The 17,994-nt window shown below is 41.7% G+C and overlaps 1 protein-coding gene across 1 annotated transcript in view; it reads right to left on the reverse strand.

Annotated features, from left to right (window-relative positions):
- Positions 1-17,994, reverse strand: part of LOC126251674 (ATP-binding cassette sub-family G member 1) — an 862,342-nt gene that overhangs the window by 42,838 nt on the left and 801,510 nt on the right. The window lies entirely within an intron of this gene.

Genomic DNA, 17,994 nt, shown 5'->3' on the forward strand with positions numbered 1-17,994 from the left:
CTGAAATTGCGCAGAAGTTATATTGTACTTTATATATATACACAAATCAGTTGGTTTTACTGAGAAATTCATCAATGGAGTAGGAGGAGTTGGCCACCAATAAATCCTTTAGGCTTCTCTTAAACTGAATTTCATTGGTTGTTAAGCTTTTTATGGCTGCTGGCAAGTTATTGAAAATGTGTGTTCCTGAATAATGCACACCTTTTTGTACAAGACTAAGTGACTTTAAATCCTTGTGAAGATTATTCTTATTTCTAGTATTGATTCCACGAATTGAGCTGTTGGTTTGAAAAAGTGATATATTTTTAATGACAAATTTCATTAAGGAATAAATATATTGGGAGCAGTAGTTAGTATCCCTAGTTCCCTAAACAGGCTTCTGCAGGATGTTCTTGAGTTCACACCACATATAACTCTCACTGCACGTTTTTGTGCCCGGAAAACTTTAGCTTGGCTTGATGAATTACCCCAAAAAATAATCCCATATGACATTGTGGAATGAAAGTAAGCATAGTATGCCAGCTTTTTCATTTTTATATCCCCTATGTCTGACAAAATTCACATTGCAAACAGAGATTTGTTAAGACGCTTCAGCAGTTCTGTGGTGTGCTCCTCCCAGTTGAATTTATTATCAAGCTGTAATCCCAAGAATTTAACACTGTCCAATTCTTCTATCTTCTTGTCATCGTATGTTAGACGTATACTCGTGGGACACCCCTTACAAGTTCTGAACTGCATGTAGTGTGTTTTTTCAAAGTTTAGTGACAGAGAATTGGCTAGGAACCAGTGATTAATGTCCACAAATATTTTATTAGCTGATCTTTCTAAGACTATGCTTGATTTGCTATTTATTGCAATGTTTGTATCATTGGCAAACAACACGAACTTGGCATCTGGTAATGTTACTGATGAAAGGTCATTGATATACACAAGAAAAAGTAAGGGCCCCAAAATGGAACCTTGTGGGACCCCACATGTAATCATTTCCCAGTTCGATGATGCCTGATAGCTTGATACATGTCTCTTTCCTAATAACACCCTTTGTTCCCTGCCAGAGATATAAGATTTGAACCATTTTGCAGCATTTCCTGTTACATTATAATACTCTAATTTACTTAAAAGGATATTGTGATTTACACAGTCAAATGCCTTTGACAGATCACAAAATAAGGAAAGGCTTTGCGTATCAGGGAGAGGATTGTTAGTGAAATTCCGAGAGCTTTCGTTGCAGGAAGAACTGGACAACATATACTTCCTCCCACACATGTCTCGCAACAGACCACGACATGAAGATCAAAGAAATTAGAGCTTTTGCAGAGGTTTATAAACAATAGCTCTTCCCACGTCTATTCGGAAATGAGAAGGGAAATGGGGGAATTGATAATGATAGTGGCAGTACTCTCTACCACATCATGCAGCGTGTACATGGAAGAGTACATTTATTAACTAGGTATGGTACAGAGGTTGGATGGAAATGTGGAAACTCCAAAACACAACACATTACAGTGCCTAATAGAGAGTAGGAAACCCGTTAGCATTCAAAACAGCTTCCTGTCGTCTCGGAATGGATTAATAATGGTCCTTTATGGTTTTCGAGGTAATCTTGTACCACTCTTCCCGCAAAGTTGCGGCAAGTGCAGGTAATGATGACGAAAGTGATCACGCAGCCTTCTCTCCAAAGTGTACAACAAATGCTCATTAATACTGAGATATGGGGCTGTGATGGTCAGGGAATATGCGAAAATACACCCTCGTGCTCACAAAACCAGACCTGGATGATGCGAACTGTATGGACAGGGGCTCTGCCGTCTTGGAAAACAGCATCACCACTGAACATGCATTGTACCATGGAACTGACCTGATCAGCCAAAATGGTCACATAATCCTTGGCAGTAATATGTCCTTGCAGAGCAAACATGAGGCCCATCGAAAACCACAATATGGCTGCCCAAATCATCACTGAACCATGTTTCACACCTGGACGTAAATTCAGCCAGAAATTGGAAACTGTATGAAACACCCAAATGACATTCGCCAATTTCTCCATAGTCCAGGTTTTATGGTTTTGGTATCACGTTTTCCTGTTACGGGCATTTGCACAAACAATTTGCCCACGTGCAAATTAATGTAGTTCAGAAATAATACAGTCTAAGAAAAAAGGAGAAAAATACACCATGAAGGGATTGTCCAAATGGGACGGAAATCGATAGATGCGATGTATTTGTGCAGAGAAAGCAATGATTACAATTTCAGAAAAAATTGGATGATTTATTCAAGAGCAAGAGCTTCACAAATGGAGCAAGTCAATAACGCGTTGGTCCACCTCTGACTCTGACGCAAGCAGTTACTCGGCTTGTAATTGATTGAAAGCCTCGTTGGATGTCCTTCTGTGAGACATCGTGCCAAATTTCGTTCAGCAGGAGCGTTAGATCGTAAAACCCCAAATTCGTTGGAGGACTGTGCCCAAAATGCTCCAAATATTCTCAATAGGGAAGAGATCCGATGACCTTGCTGGGCAAGGTAGGGTTCGGCAAGCACGAAGAAAAGCAGCAGAAACTATCGCCGTGTGAGGGCGGGCATTATCTTGCTAAAATTTAAGCCCAGAATGGCTTGCCAAACTGGACAAAAAAAGGGGGCGTAGAGTATCGTCGACATAGCACTGTGCTGTAAAGGCCTGGAATCTCACCGACTGGGGTAGAACTGTCTTCAGTGATGAGTCTCGCTCTGAACTGAGCCCTGACGACCAGCAAAGGCGTGTCTAGAGATGCCTCGGAGAACGATGGGATTCCAACCTGACTATCCCTTGCCATACGGTCTGACAACCAGGAGTGATGACTGGGGTGCCATTTCTTTTCATAGCAGGACCCCTGTGGCTGTCATCCGTGGCCTCCTTACAGCACATCGGTACATCAACGATATCTACACCCCATTTTATTGTCCTTCACGGCAAGCCATCCTGGACTCACATTTCAGCAAGATAAAGTTTCTACTCCTTGCCGTGCTTGCCAAATTCTACCTTAGCCAGCGCTGTCGCCGGATCTCTCTCAGATTGGGAACGTTTGGAATATTATGGGCACGGCCTTCCAGCCATTACGGGAGTTCAACAACTATACAAAGGAATGCCAGCTGAATAACTGCTTCCATAAGGGTCAGAGATCAACCAAACTGTTATTGACTTGTTCAGTTTGTGAAGCTCTTTCTATTGAATAAGTCATCCAATTTTTTTTGTAATTTTTATGATTTGTTTGTCTGCACATGTACAGCCGTGGACAAAACGAGCGAGACCCCTCGACCTTTCGTTATGCTGATCCGCACAGCTTTAAAGTCTGCTACACAGCATAACAGGCAAGGCGACGAAGTGTTACCAACATACTATGCACGTTCGCTCAGCTGATGTGCTGAGATAGCTAGCACTGGAGAAACTAGCGCTTCGAAGATGCCAGAGCATCGTCTGCCACCACTTCGTGGGAAACGAAATACCTCAAGTATAAGCCAATGTGTTGTATTCGCATATCTGTGTATGTATGCTCAGATTGCGAATCTAAAATCATGAATAAAGACAAGGGGAAATGAATTAGGCGTCCTTCCTCTTCCGTAGTATCAAATATATTTTAGTTATTCTTTCGTAAATGGACTGCGCAGAAAATCATTCACCAGAAGTGAATAACTTTTTAGTAACACCAGATGATATTAACAGCTTGCTGGCGCGGGTTTTCCGTGCGCTCAATGGCGTCATATCGCGGACCGCGCGGATCCCTGCGCGTCAGTTCGAATCCTTCCCCGGGCATGGATGTGTGTTGGATTAGGTAGGTTGAAGTAGTTCTAGATCTAGGGGACTGATGACCTAAGCAATTTGGTGGCATAGTTCTTAGAGCCATTTTTTGACCATTTGCGTAAATTTTCTTTACATAAACGGCCGTATCTTGAGATTGCGTTGACATAGCTCACTTTTTTACACCACCAAGGGACCGTATAACGCAGGAAGTGCGATACATTTCCGCTTATTATGTCCACTCGTACTCGAGGTACACTGGTTTTAAGGGTTGAGTAGGCAGATAGAGGGTCAAGAAAGTGAGACTAGTAGGGTTCCATTTTCACCGATTTACGTGACGAAATCCTAACAACGAAAATAGCTACCACTGTTACTGAAGATGAGGGCCGCATAATCATTTCCCCTACTCTTTATTCGAAATGTTCCAGTTGCAGTCGATACATCAGCATATTAATCTTAGCTACGCTTTCGATCCAAATCACGTTAACAGGAATGCAAATAAAATCCATTTGCCTATACACGTGGTAATTCAGATGCCACTACTAATGCCACCGCGTTTTAGATGTGCGAGCATTTCCATTGCTAGCTACCTTAAGGAACACTTCGGCTAATGAACGTTTTCTGGCTGTGGAACGTCTAATGGAGAATTCAAAACATTGTAGAATACGTTTGGCACCTACTTCGCCGTTTATTTCCTGGGGTGGTGCAGAATTATCCTTCTAAATTTACTCGCTAATAACAATTTTTTGTTATTTCGATAAACATCCCGAATGATTGTCACATAAAGGTAGACAATTCATGTCTTTGAGTCCAGAAAGCTCTATGCAACAGAAACTGCAGATCATTTTGCCATTTTCATTGCGAAATTGCCGGCTTATTCATGTCTGGGGTAATAATAGAGGGCTGTTAGCCTGGGTTGTCTGCTGGCGTAGTGAAAGGTGTTTGCTACTGCAAGGGAGGTCTGGTTTGTTTTCGGTTCTAATCTCGATGGAGGCAGATAGACAATCAGTAAAGGAATTTCAAGAAATTCTCGCGCCCCCAATACGTTTTATTGCTACCTTTATTCTGTACCGGCGCCCTGTGGATGTCGATATGAAACTCTTGCAGAATTTCATACTTGTTACTGCCTACTTTTTCCGCTTCTGCCAATAATTGAATTGACTTAAGTGGGGCACTGAATGACTTTTAACTGAATTTCGTTATGAATCTTCACGCATTGCTAAATTTGCACACTTTCATGGTAGGTCAGCAACGTTAATCCAGTATGACTGGTCTGAACGTCGACACAGACCATTTCGCGGCCGAATGCCCATTATATTTTGCTAATTCGTATCGGTGTGGGGTACTTTGTCTTACTAAAACAGTTATGTTATCTCGATAAGCTGAAATTTGTTTTTATTAGTACAGTTCATACTAATTAGCGTTTCTTCTTTCATTTATATCTTATATTTAGGTGTTGTGGTTAACACACTAATCAGCATTAATATAGTCTTACACATGATTGAAAACAGTCTGACTAATTTCGGAAAGTTTTTCAATTTCACGCCTGTGCATAGTATGTTGGTAGCACTTCGTCGCCTTGCCTGTTATGCTGTGCAGCAGACTTTAAAGCTGTGCGGATCAGCATAACGGAAAGGCGAGGGGTCTCGCTCGTCTTGTCCATGACTGTACGTCCCATTTACCGATATCCGTCCCTTCGTGGTGTGGCGTTTTTTGTCTTAGACTGTACACTGACAACTACACAGAACACTCTTCTGACCAGGACTGACACTTACTTCGTACTGATGGCAATGCACAGATGCCGTTTGGTGTTAGTACAAGTACCACCTGATGAGTTAGGTAACATCTGCATAGTGTTGGGTTCTGTGGGCAGTAACTCAGCTTTACGACAAAGACTTAGGAACTTCAGCCGAATGACAGGATGTTTCGTTCATCTAGGCAACGGTCAAATACTTTGCTTCTTCTTTGTACAAATGAAGTAGTATTTCGCCTGTAATGACCTCAGTATTGTTGGGGAATGATATCGAAGTGTGCTGAAAAAAAGTGAAACACCATCAAAATTGCAACAGAATGGAGACGACACACAACAAACCTCATATAAAATGAAGAGTACCAAATGCTTGGATACGAAAGTTATCCGCATTTAAGCGCAACCGCATTAAAGTATGCAGCCGTGACACCACTTACATTTTGTATACTGGGTAATATCAAGCAGCGTGTTTACCAAATAGGATTTTAAATTAAACCTTGGCTATTTGTGAGAAGATCATATTTTGCCAAGCGTAGGAAGGAGAAACAGTTACCAGCATGCGCCAGTGTACAGTTGCAGCCTATCGAAGGTGCAGTTCCCCGAAATAGGAGCTCGTGTCGGTCGAAATCTCATGACTGTCATGTGAATGTTGTAACGATCTCTGGCAACACTCACACTATTAATAAACTAAAATTTAATTGTACTATATACGCCGCTATGAAGCAATTTGTATATACTGTAATTATTTAACAAAAAATAATATTTAATTTTGTGTAAAGGACATTCGTTATTATTGTAATATTTTCTGTAGTAATATTCTCGATGTATTTATGATTGTAATATTTCTATACTCATAATGTAATTGCGAAATGTGTCAATATCTGCGATAGCAAAAATGTAAAATTCCGCCACAGAGGAAAATAATGTTGTAAGATTACAAAGAGATGTTAATGGTCAGCAGTAGTATAAAAAGCACCACGTAGTGTGTATTCTTTGTCGTCTTCCTGGAGAGCTGAAAGTGAGAGGAACCTGTGACGTAGCATTTTATGAATGGGTAGACTTCTTTTGTCTGTAGCCATTAGAGGAGAAATTACAAACTAATGTAAGTTGAATTATTGTTGTGGTCTAAATACATTATAATTTATCAAAAGTGTGTGTTACTAATGTAAATTAGCTTGCCCATGTCATCTATAATATTTCTTTAAAGAATTTTCAGCATTTTTAGCGGTGTTGCTGGGCTGTGCTGCGACCGAACGATTTCCAGCGGCGGCACATTTAAAAAATTGTTCCGCTAAGAAAAATTAACCAAACCCGTAAATCGGGAGCAGATAAAAATTAGCAGTGAATTAAGAAAATGTTTTTCTTTTACAGCGATCCTGAGACTGACGGAATTATTTACTATTTAGTTTCACATTTGTGCATTCATAGGCGGATAGTTAACGTTGAAATTTAACAATTTTGTTTCTTTCAAATAACTTAAATGTATAGTGAAGTGTGTTTTATCAATGATAATTAAACGTCGGCTTGGCAATATTTAACCATTTTCTGCTAATAGAGACAGTCTTGCGTTCCATAGCTAACGCCGGGAAAGAATTTAGTAAATATTTTAAAAAAACCACTGCATTTAGAAAATGTGTGCCAAGGCCGAATTATGTAAAGGATTTAATTCTCAACTAAATATTCTTAATCAGTTAATATGAATTTATCAGCATGAGAGGGTTGACTAAGTTCACGTAATTTTAAATGTACTTAATTCTGTCTAAATGAATTTTTATTACCATACGTAAATAAGAGGTTTTACAACAAAGTTCGTACTGACTGAAAGAAAAAAGGAAAAAGAAAGAAAGAAGCAAGATAAATATTATACAAAAACATTATAAAATTAAAAAGTAACTATTTAATTTTTTTTTAAATCAATTTCATTAAATTGGCGCCCAACGTGGGGCTCGAGTATGCAGTGGCCACAAAATACCCATGAGATAACTAGGGAATTATTGTAGTCGAACTTTGTTGGAGAACAATTAATACTTTTTTCATGTATTGTATGTATTGCCTAACCAATATTGTGTGGTAATACCTGTATATGATTTTTTGCATGAGAACACTATATACCCAGAGGCAAGCTGAAGAAGAGAGCTCATTATATCGAAAAATTAATTACCTACCACAATACTAGGGGGCAGCTGCACCCAAGATAGATCACCAAAAGGTAAAGCTACAGTGTAGTTGCCCTGTGGGTAGTAAAGTAGCCTCAGTGCAGTGTTCTCGGATCATTAGTGGTGTGCTTGTTGTTAGTGTTTTTTTTTAAAAAAATAACAGGACATTTGAGTAGTTAGTCATCGTAGTATATAATAAGTGTGTTTCAACAAATGACCATTTCTTGTGTGATTATGTCAGTGAAACCTGAGTGTTAGGATATTTAGTTCAGATTTTGTTTCTTTTGTTGACTATGGTTAGATTGCGTAGTCAGAAAGATATAAACATGGATAATGAACAACAGTTAGCAAGCAGTGATACCGAGTTAGAAAGTGGGGCACAAAGTAATGTTAGTGGCATAGTTCAGAAAGTACAATGTGAGAATCTGGGGGCAGAAGGGCAAGAAATGTTGCCACTGCCAGCCAGTGATTCAGTTGAAAGTAGAAATACTGTACCACCCACAAGCACTAGACACGGACCAGAGAGTGGTGAGGTGTCAGAAGTGCAATCATTAAGAGTTATGTTCGAGCGCAAGCTCAATTTCCAAGCTACGTTTATGCATGAACAAGCAGAGCGTGATCGACGCCAGCATGAGAGAGATTTGCAGTTAATGCAATCTTTGGAAGCTATGCAAAGAGAGATTGTTAGTTTGAGACACAACTATGAAACCATACCCAAAGCGGTGCAACAACTGAGCGAAAGAGTAGATAATATCCAAGTGGCTAACGCCAGTATCGTGGGTGAAATCAGTGTACTGGCTAACAGGATGGAACAATTAGAAATTGACACAAGTCAAGTAATTGAGCACAAAATGTCCGAATAAGTGCACAAAATTGAAAACGAATTTATAAAAAAAATAGACGAGAAGGTGCACGCCGCGATTGAGGTCAAAGACTTGGGCTCCAATGCGGAAGTGCAGGACCTAAAAAGGGCGGTGCACACAGCGGAATGTCAACCGTCGTCTTGCGGAGCTGGAAAACAGCTTGCTGCACGGCGACGCACAGGCGTGTGTCACGCCAGCCAGGTCCAACAATGATAGGCACATAAATACAGCAGTAAAAAATTGCGACTGCGAGACAGAACAGGCAACCAATGTTAGCGAAACAAACAAATGTCACTCCAAAATAGTGATTGAAGAAAGCCTGATTAAAAACCGACAGTTTCAGATCTTTACAACGGAGAAGAAATCTGTTCACCCTGTAGTGTTTATCAAGGGATTTAGAAACATTTTTCCTAGCGTTTGGAGTCATACACAGAAAATACAGTTCGTTATGTCTTACATACAAGGAGATGCTGCATTATGGGCAACCGAAGCAGCTGACAGTTGCGACACATATGAGCAATTTGAAAAGGCATTCTTGGCCAAATATTGGTCAACATGTATTCAGGAGAGATTACGGGAAGAGGTATATAATCCAGAGCCGTATTCTCCACGATTAGGCAATTTGCGAAAATATTTTGAGAAATACATTAATAAGACCCGTTACTGGGACGAGCAGATTTCATCCCGGGATTTGATCAGACTTTTGAAATCACACTTGCCGATACACGTAAAGGAAAAACTTATGCACGTACCGGAGAACGACATGGAACATTTCTTGTCTGTTCTGGACTCAATTGACCTGATTCAGGAGGATGTTAAGGCAGCCTCTGAACAGGCTAGAAGTAACGGAAACGGTTACAGAAATTGTCGAAATAACACGCCTCCACCGAATAATGGAAACGGCGGAGGTAACAATAGGAGACAAGATTATGTACAAAACGGGAATAGAGGTAGAGACCGGAACGGCAATAGTCCGCCGGTGAATAATGACCGGAAAAGGAGGTCTGATGACCGATATGAAACAGGCCCACCAAGCAATAGTAGATGGAAAAATGCCAGGGGGCCGTGGAACACTAATACCTATAACGATGCAAACCGAACTTGGCCACAGAACCAGAGGCCCAGTCCGGACCGGCAAAACAGTGAAAGATACGACAATAACCGACCGCCACCACAAAATGCGCCAATTGCGCAACCGTGGCGGCCGACGCAACACAACTTACACATAGTGGAGGTCAGCGACACAGAGCAGCCACACCCATCCACCAGTAATAATCCAACAAACTAGATTCAGCCGAGATACGCTCTCCATCGTCGGCTGAGGTTTGGAGTGAGAGCAGCCCGACACAGAACAAAACATCGGGAATCTGTATCCTCAGGTATAATGACGGGTTACAGATGGGACATGAATTAATAACTGAACCACCCACGTGCATAAAGGAGCACAAAGACAAAGTACAAGCGATAATAGAGATCAAAATTAACAATATTGATGTGCAAGCAATCGTAGATACAGGTGCTACTGTCAGTGTCATGAGTATGGACTTATTCAGAGTACTGAGGAAAGAAAAGCGTATGCAGACTTTTCCTGTGAACAATTGCAAAGTCACTGGAGCCATCAGTGCACAGCGACAAATAATTAAACTCCAAGTACGGGTAGAGATGTATATAGGGGGAGAAGCCATAGCGTGCTCATTCCTGGTAGTAAAGGGTTTAAAGGTAGCCTGCATTTTGGGGGTAGATTTTTTGAGAGAAAGGGACGCAGTAATCGACCTTTCTCGGGGAAAATTAAGTTTGATGAACGCGGGTAGGAGGATAGAATTGTCCATGCTCAGATCTGATGAGGTACCTGTGCCTAATTGTAATGTTATTAACATAAAATGTAGGAATCAGTGGATACTACATTTAGACAATCATTCTCTAGGACAAAATCTCTTTTATCCAGATGTACAAAGTGATCAATTAAAAGCAAATGTGGACGCACTTGTGAACAAAGTATCACAGTCCGAAAATCTGAACTCAATGCAACAGGAGGATTTGGTACAGTTATTATCTAACTATGCAGATGTATTTTCAGAACGAACAGGAATTGTTAAGGGATATCAATACAATATTGAGGTGAAGCCTCACAAAACCTACTGTCGAGCCTCATACTCCATTCCTTAGTCCAAGAAGGAAATAGTAGCTATCTCTTAGCAGACCCCCACTCAGGGAGAGTACGGGGACTGTATCCGCGTAAGGATGTGAAAATATTCCTACAGTAAATGACTAATAGTCCTATGTGTTATGTGTAAAAAAAAAGGGACACCATTCTTTTGAAAATGAATGAACATTAATGATGTGTGATCTGTAGAGATAATGTACTAGTGTAGAAGTATTTAGTTATAAGAATATGATTCACTTTCTCTTTTGTTTATGAATATTTGTGTTATGTCTTCTTTTAATTAGCGTTAGCTTAAACATGCTCTAAATGTCTGCACAGATAACATGATTAGTGCAATTATTTATAGTGTTAAATTGTGACAGAGATCAGTCAGGAGGATCATTTTAGTAATGATTAGTTTGTGTACTGCATAATATTCTATATGTGTGTCAAACTTGAAATATTTCTTGGTACAATCTTTTCTATTATATATATATATATATATATATATATATATATATATATATATATATATATATATATATATATATATATATATATATATGTGTGTGTGTGTGTGTGTGTGTGTGTAGCTGTCAGATTGACAGATTCGAACCCAGAATAATATCAATAATATGAGACCCTGAGAACTTTATTTTCAAACCAGTGTTATCAAAGAGAATAATGCACCCAGTAGTGACCCGAGGGCACCATGGGAGGCAAACTTATTGCAAATTTAAGTAGCGCAAGGTTTCGCACAAAGAAGCTTAAATTGAAGCATGTGCAGATCCAATCAGTAAAAAGGAGCTAGCCTGATACAGTCCGAGTCAATTTTAGCCTGCAGAGACTACACTGTAGTTACGTAGGACCTTGCAAGTAAAGTGAGACATAATTTCAAAGGAGTTATTGAACAATATGCCTGAATCCGGCTGGAATGCACAAATAAAATCTACTCGAACATAAATATAGATGATTTTTGGGCAAACTAATACGAAATTTTAATATTTGTTACCATGTACGCAAATATCACACACCTTGGTAAAGAGCGAACAAAGAAGTTACGAATGTGCTGTTACAAAAATTGCACAACGAACATTGTAAATGAAAAAACTTAAACAAAAGTGCAGTATTGTGTGACAGAGACAGACAGTGACTGTTAAACCTGCAGCAATACGTCACGAGGTTGTTTTGAACAAGCAATAAGAAACTGTATCATTGCCGTGTGTGCAAGTGGACAAGGAACCAGCACGACATGAACAGTGAGCGGATAACGGACGTCGGACCAAGTTAGTGTCAAACTACACTCCTGGAAATGGAAAAAAGAACACATTGACACCGGTGTGTCAGACCCACCATACTTGCTCCGGACACTGCGAGAGGGCTGTACAAGCAATGATCACACGCACGGCACAGCGGACACACCAGGAACCGCGGTGTTGGCCGTCGAATGGCGCTAGCTGCGCAGCATTTGTGCACCGCCGCCGTCAGTGTCAGCCAGTTTGCCGTGGCATACGGAGCTCCATCGCAGTCTTTAACACTGGTAGCATGCCGCGACAGCGTGGACGTGAACCGTATGTGCAGTTGACGGACTTTGAGCGAGGGCGTATAGTGGGCATGCGGGAGGCCGGGTGGACGTACCGCCGAATTGCTCAACACGTGGGGCGTGAGGTCTCCACAGTACATCGATGTTGTCGCCAGTGGTCGGCGGAAGGTGCACGTGCCCGTCGACCTGGGACCGGACCGCAGCGACGCACGGATGCACGCCAAGACCGTAGGATCCTACGCAGTGCCGTAGGGGACCGCACCGCCACTTCCCAGCAAATTAGGGACACTGTTGCTCCTGGGGTATCGGCGAGGACCATTCGCAACCGTCTCCATGAAGCTGGGCTACGGTCCCGCACACCGTTAGGCCGTCTTCCGCTCACGCCCCAACATCGTGCAGCCCGCCTCCAGTGGTGTCGCGACAGGCGTGAATGGAGGGACGAATGGAGACGTGTCGTCTTCAGCGATGAGAGTCGCTTCTGCCTTGGTGCCAATGATGGTCGTATGCGTGTTTGGCGCCGTGCAGGTGAGCGCCACAATCAGGACTGCATACGACCGAGGCACACAGGGCCAACACCCGGCATCATGGTGTGGGGAGCGATCTCCTACACTGGCCGTACACCACTGGTGATCGTCGAGGGGACACTGAATAGTGCACGGTACATCCAAACCGTCATCGAACCCATCGTTCTACCATTCCTAGACCGGCAAGGGAACTTGCTGTTCCAACAGGACAATGCACGTCCGCATGTATCCCGTGCCACCCAACGTGCTCTAGAAGGTGTAAGTCAACTACCCTGGCCAGCAAGATCTCCGGATCTGTCCCCCATTGAGCATGTTTGGGACTGGATGAAGCGTCGTCTCACGCGGTCTGCACGTCCAGCACGAACGCTGGTCCAACTGAGGCGCCAGGTGGAAATGGCATGGCAAGCCGTTCCACAGGACTACATCCAGCATCTCTACGATCGTCTCCATGGGAGAATAGCAGCCTGCATTGCTGCGAAAGGTGGATATACACTGTACTAGTGCCGACATTGTGCATGCTCTGTTGCCTGTGTCTATGTGCCTGTGGTTCTGTCAGTGTGATCATGTGCTGTATCTGACCCCAGGAATGTGTCAATAAAGTTTCCCCTTCCTGGGACAATGAATTCACGGTGTTCTTATTTCAATTTCCAGGAGTGTATAACTCTTTGTGTGCAAGGGACGCTAGGGAAGCGCATTGACTACAGAGATACATTTTGTCCTAAGGTGAAAACTTGCGTGTGACTAATGACAAGTCATGACATGGTGAAAAAATATTGTGTGCCCATAAAACGTGTTACTGTGACAACGAAACATTGTGCAAACCAGACTAGTGAAGGCCTACTGAATAATAACTGCCAATAACTGTGTGCGTTTTTTCCCACAGCAGGAAAAATGCCCATAAGGATAGTACAGTGTTTGTGAACTTGTTGCATATTTGCTGGAGCACTGATAGAAGATGTCACACGGGCGAGCTGATATAAACGCGCATCCGGCTACCTCAGCCATGCAGCGGCCGCAGCAGCCCGTAGCAGACCAGCCACACGCCTCTCCGCGCCGTAGCTGTCAACATCGGGGGCGGAGACCTACACGGAGCTGACGCGCCGCGCCGAGCGCCGCTCAACAATCACTCCGCACCGCTCACCAACTACAGCATTATTGACATATTCCAAAATATTTACACAAACTGCATAACATGTCAATGCACTCGATTTTTGATAAACATTGAACATTTATTATGTATACCCGTAATTTGACAAGAGAAAATGAACACTAACAAGTGTAGGAGATGGATTTGTAACACGTAGGTAGTGGGAACATTATGAAAAGTGACGTTGTGGTATATGATTTCAAAAAACTAAGTGATATATCCTAGGACAAGTGACCTTGCAGTATATCGCAAAAATAATAATTACGAGTTGTTAATCACACACAACAAACTTTCGTTGAACTGTATGTGACTGTGATATTATGTAACCGTTGATGACAAACTGCTAAATCAATTCAAAAGAATGACTGTTAAAGAGACAAGATTAATCATGAACCAACTGGGATGGCTGGGCTCCGGCACAGTTCTGCCCAGGTTTCCTGTCTGCCTTCGCCCAAATGGGGGAGCCATGAACATATATAACCCTGGGACTAATTAAAAGAGCCATTCCATAAAAAAATACAGAATTGTAAAGAACGTTACTGGCACCATTGTCTCAAAGTATAGAAACTCTTTGCCAAATGCTGCCAGGGGGCAATGTAACGTTCCCTGGCAACACTCACACTGTTAATAAACTAAAATTTAATTGTACTATATACGCCGCTATGAAGCAATTTGTATATACTGTAATTATTTAACAAAAAATAATATTTAATTTTGTGTAAAGGACATTCGTTATTATTGTAATATTTTCTGTAGTAATATTCTCGATGTATTTATGATTGTAATATTTCTATACTCATAATGTAATTGCGAAATGTGTCAATATCTGCGATAGCAAAAATGTAAAATTCCGCCACAGAGGAAAATAATGTTGTAATATTACAAAGAGATGTTAATGGTCAGCAGTAGTATTAAAAGCACCACGTAGTGTGTATTCCTTGTCGTCTTCCTGGAGAGCTGAAAGTGAGAGGAACCTGTGACGTAGCATTTTATGAATGGGTAGACTTCTTTTGTCTGTAGCTAGAGTTAGCCGCCATTAGAGGGGAAATTACAAACTAATGTAAGTTGAATTATTGTTGTGGTCTAAATACATTATAATTTATCGAAAATGTGTATTACTAATGTAAATTAGCTTGCCCATGTCATCTATAATATTTCTTTAAAGAATTTTCAGCATTTTTAGCGGTGTTGCTGGGCTGTGCCGCGACCGAACGATTTCCAGCGGCGGCACATTTAAAAAATTGTTCCGCTAAGAAAAATTAACCAAACCCGTAAATCGGGAGCAGATAAAAATTAGCAGTGAATTAAGAAAATGTTTTTCTTTTACAGCGATCCTGAGACTGACGGAATTATTTACTAGTTTCACATTTGTGCATTCATAGGCGGATAGTTAACGTTGAAATTTAACAATTTTGTTTCTTTCAAATAACTTAAATGTATAGTGAAGTGTGTTTTATCAATGATAATTAAACGTCGGCTTGGCAATATTTAACCATTTTCTGCTAATAGAGACAGTCTTGCGTTCCATAGCTAACGCCGGGAAAGAATTTAGTAAATATTTTAAAAAAACCACTGCATTTAGAAAATGTGTGCCAAGGCCGAATTATGTAAAGGATTTAATTCTCAACTAAATATTCTTAATCAGTTAATATGAATTTATCAGCATGAGAGGGTTGACTAAGTTCACGTAATTTTAAATGTACTTAATTCTGTCTAAATGAATTTTTATTACCATACGTAAATAAGAGGTTCTACAACAAAGTTCGTACTGACTGAAAGAGAAAAGGAAAAAGAAAGAAAGAAGCAAGATAAATATTATACAAAAACATTATAAAATTAAAAAGTAACTATTTAATTATGTTTTTAATTCAATTTCATTAAAATGTGGAATCGATGGACTCACGAAGGGCATACCCAGATGAAAGCAGAATCTCAACGGCACTAGCGCCCGAGAGGATAAACATAATGTTTGCTTGGTTGTGTAGGATTGTTGAACCATGTCGCATACTCTGGGACAGGAAATGGGCCTGTATACAGCGATACAAATAGTCTCACTGACTGTCGACGATGTCTGGAGCACGACCGACAGCCACTATGGCGATCATTGTTGCGCCTTCCCTTGACACGGCAGCAGAGAGAGGCACGGTTCAAACCCGCGTCCGGCCATCCAGATTTAGGTTCTCTGTGATTTTTCTAAATCACTTTACGCAAATGGCCGATTTCCTTCCCTATCCTTTCCTAATCTGAGCTTGTGCTCCGTCTCTAAGGACCCCATCGTCGATGGGACGTTAAACACTAATCTTCTCCTTCAGTAGTGTGCCCAACGACAATACTGGACGTAGGAGCGGCATCACACCGTCTTTTCAGTTGAGCCCCGGTATAATATGATGACGTACCTATCAAGATGCTCCAGTGGTGTAGGGGCAGCGTCACTGATTAGTAACCTCGGCCACGGGTTAGAACCTGGCCACCCCTTAAATTTTGAATAAAAAACATCAACAATGACGGCCGAAGACTTCGGGTGTAAGAAGTGACCCTCATTCAGCCAGGGCAGAGGAGCGGAGCAGAGGTCCAGCGCACTCTTTTGTCCTTGGGGTGGTCGCAAGACCACGAAATACTTTCACTGTCCCGACCTGCCCCGGTCAAAATGTTTTTCAGGTCTCTCGTCTACTGAAAATATGTGGTCATTGCTTTCCAAGACACTGGCACACTACCACTCGCCACCCACTACAGTTGATGAACTCTGATGTAGGTTTGATGTAGCTAAGAAAGACAAACCGGTACACGTCATCTAAGTGCGGTTCAACTCCATGTTCAACTGGGTTAGAGCCGTTCAAAGAGATTTCGGGATTGCAGCTGGTCGTCGTAAACTTCATTCCACGATATTTCGGATGGACAACTGCCAGCCATCTTCAGGTGAGCCGAACGAGGACTGACGAAGACGTTATCCGCTCCGTATTATATAGTGCGCTGAGGGTACTGCAGAGCATGCGTTGAAATAGCGGAGACAGAAGGACCACACCGCCCAGTGGCAGCGCCCTCGCTGATGGAACTGCAAGACTCAGCTGCTGTCGATATTGTCGCTGGCCGCAGCTATCGGAGTTTTCTGGCGTCTTCGTCTCCATCAGATTACGGGATTCCAAGTGTTATTCAATTGGTAACCACTGTCACGGTTCATTAGATTTTCCCCAATTCTTTCATAATGGAGTCCCAAAAAGTTGTTGCTGTGGCCAAAATCAAAGTTTTGTCATACTCTATTGAGTGTCCTTTGGAAATACGATGTTCCGCAATTGCAGACTTACTGGGTTGAAGTAGGCGAGTGCAACGTTGATTTTCCTTACAACGCTCTTCCACTGTACGCGTTGTCTGTCCTATATAGGCCATACCACATTGATACGGTATTTTATAAATTCCCGCCTTCCGCAGTAACAAATCATCCTTCGCCGAACCCAGCAGATGCGAAATCTTAGAAGGTGGACGAAAAACCACTTTCACATGAAAATTATTAACAATCCTCGCTATTCTGATGGAGATATTTCCAACGAAGGGAAGAAAAGCTAGGGACTTGGTTGGCGCGTTCTCCTCTTTATCTACTTGACGGTTCCTGGCGTTAGTTGAGAAGGCCCTGTTAATTTGCAGGTCGAATATCCATTGTCTCTGAACACCGTCCTTAAATGTGCAAGTTCCTTAGGCAAATTCTCTGCATCCGACATCATATGTGCCCTGTGCACAAGGTTTTTAAGCACATTCATGGTTTGGGATGGGTGATGGCAACTTGAAGAATGCAAGTACAAATCAGTGTGAGTGGGCTTACGATAAACAGAATGTCGCACCGAGCCGTCACTCTTCCATTTAAACAAAACATCCAGGAATGGAAGGCAACCATCTTTCTCTATTTCCATAATAAATCGAATATTCTCATGGATGGAGTTAAGATGATGAAAAAACTCCATTAACTTTTCTTCTCCGTGGGGCCACACTATGAAAGTATCATCGACGTATTTCCAAAAAAACAGTTGGTCTACAAACCGTTGATTCAAGTGCTCCTTACTCAGAATCCTCCATAAAAAAAAGAGGAGACAGAGGGCTGCCAATG

Source organism: Schistocerca nitens, chromosome 4 (genome assembly GCF_023898315.1).
Source record: "Schistocerca nitens isolate TAMUIC-IGC-003100 chromosome 4, iqSchNite1.1, whole genome shotgun sequence".
In the NCBI taxonomy this organism is placed as follows: Eukaryota; Metazoa; Arthropoda; class Insecta; order Orthoptera; family Acrididae; genus Schistocerca; species Schistocerca nitens.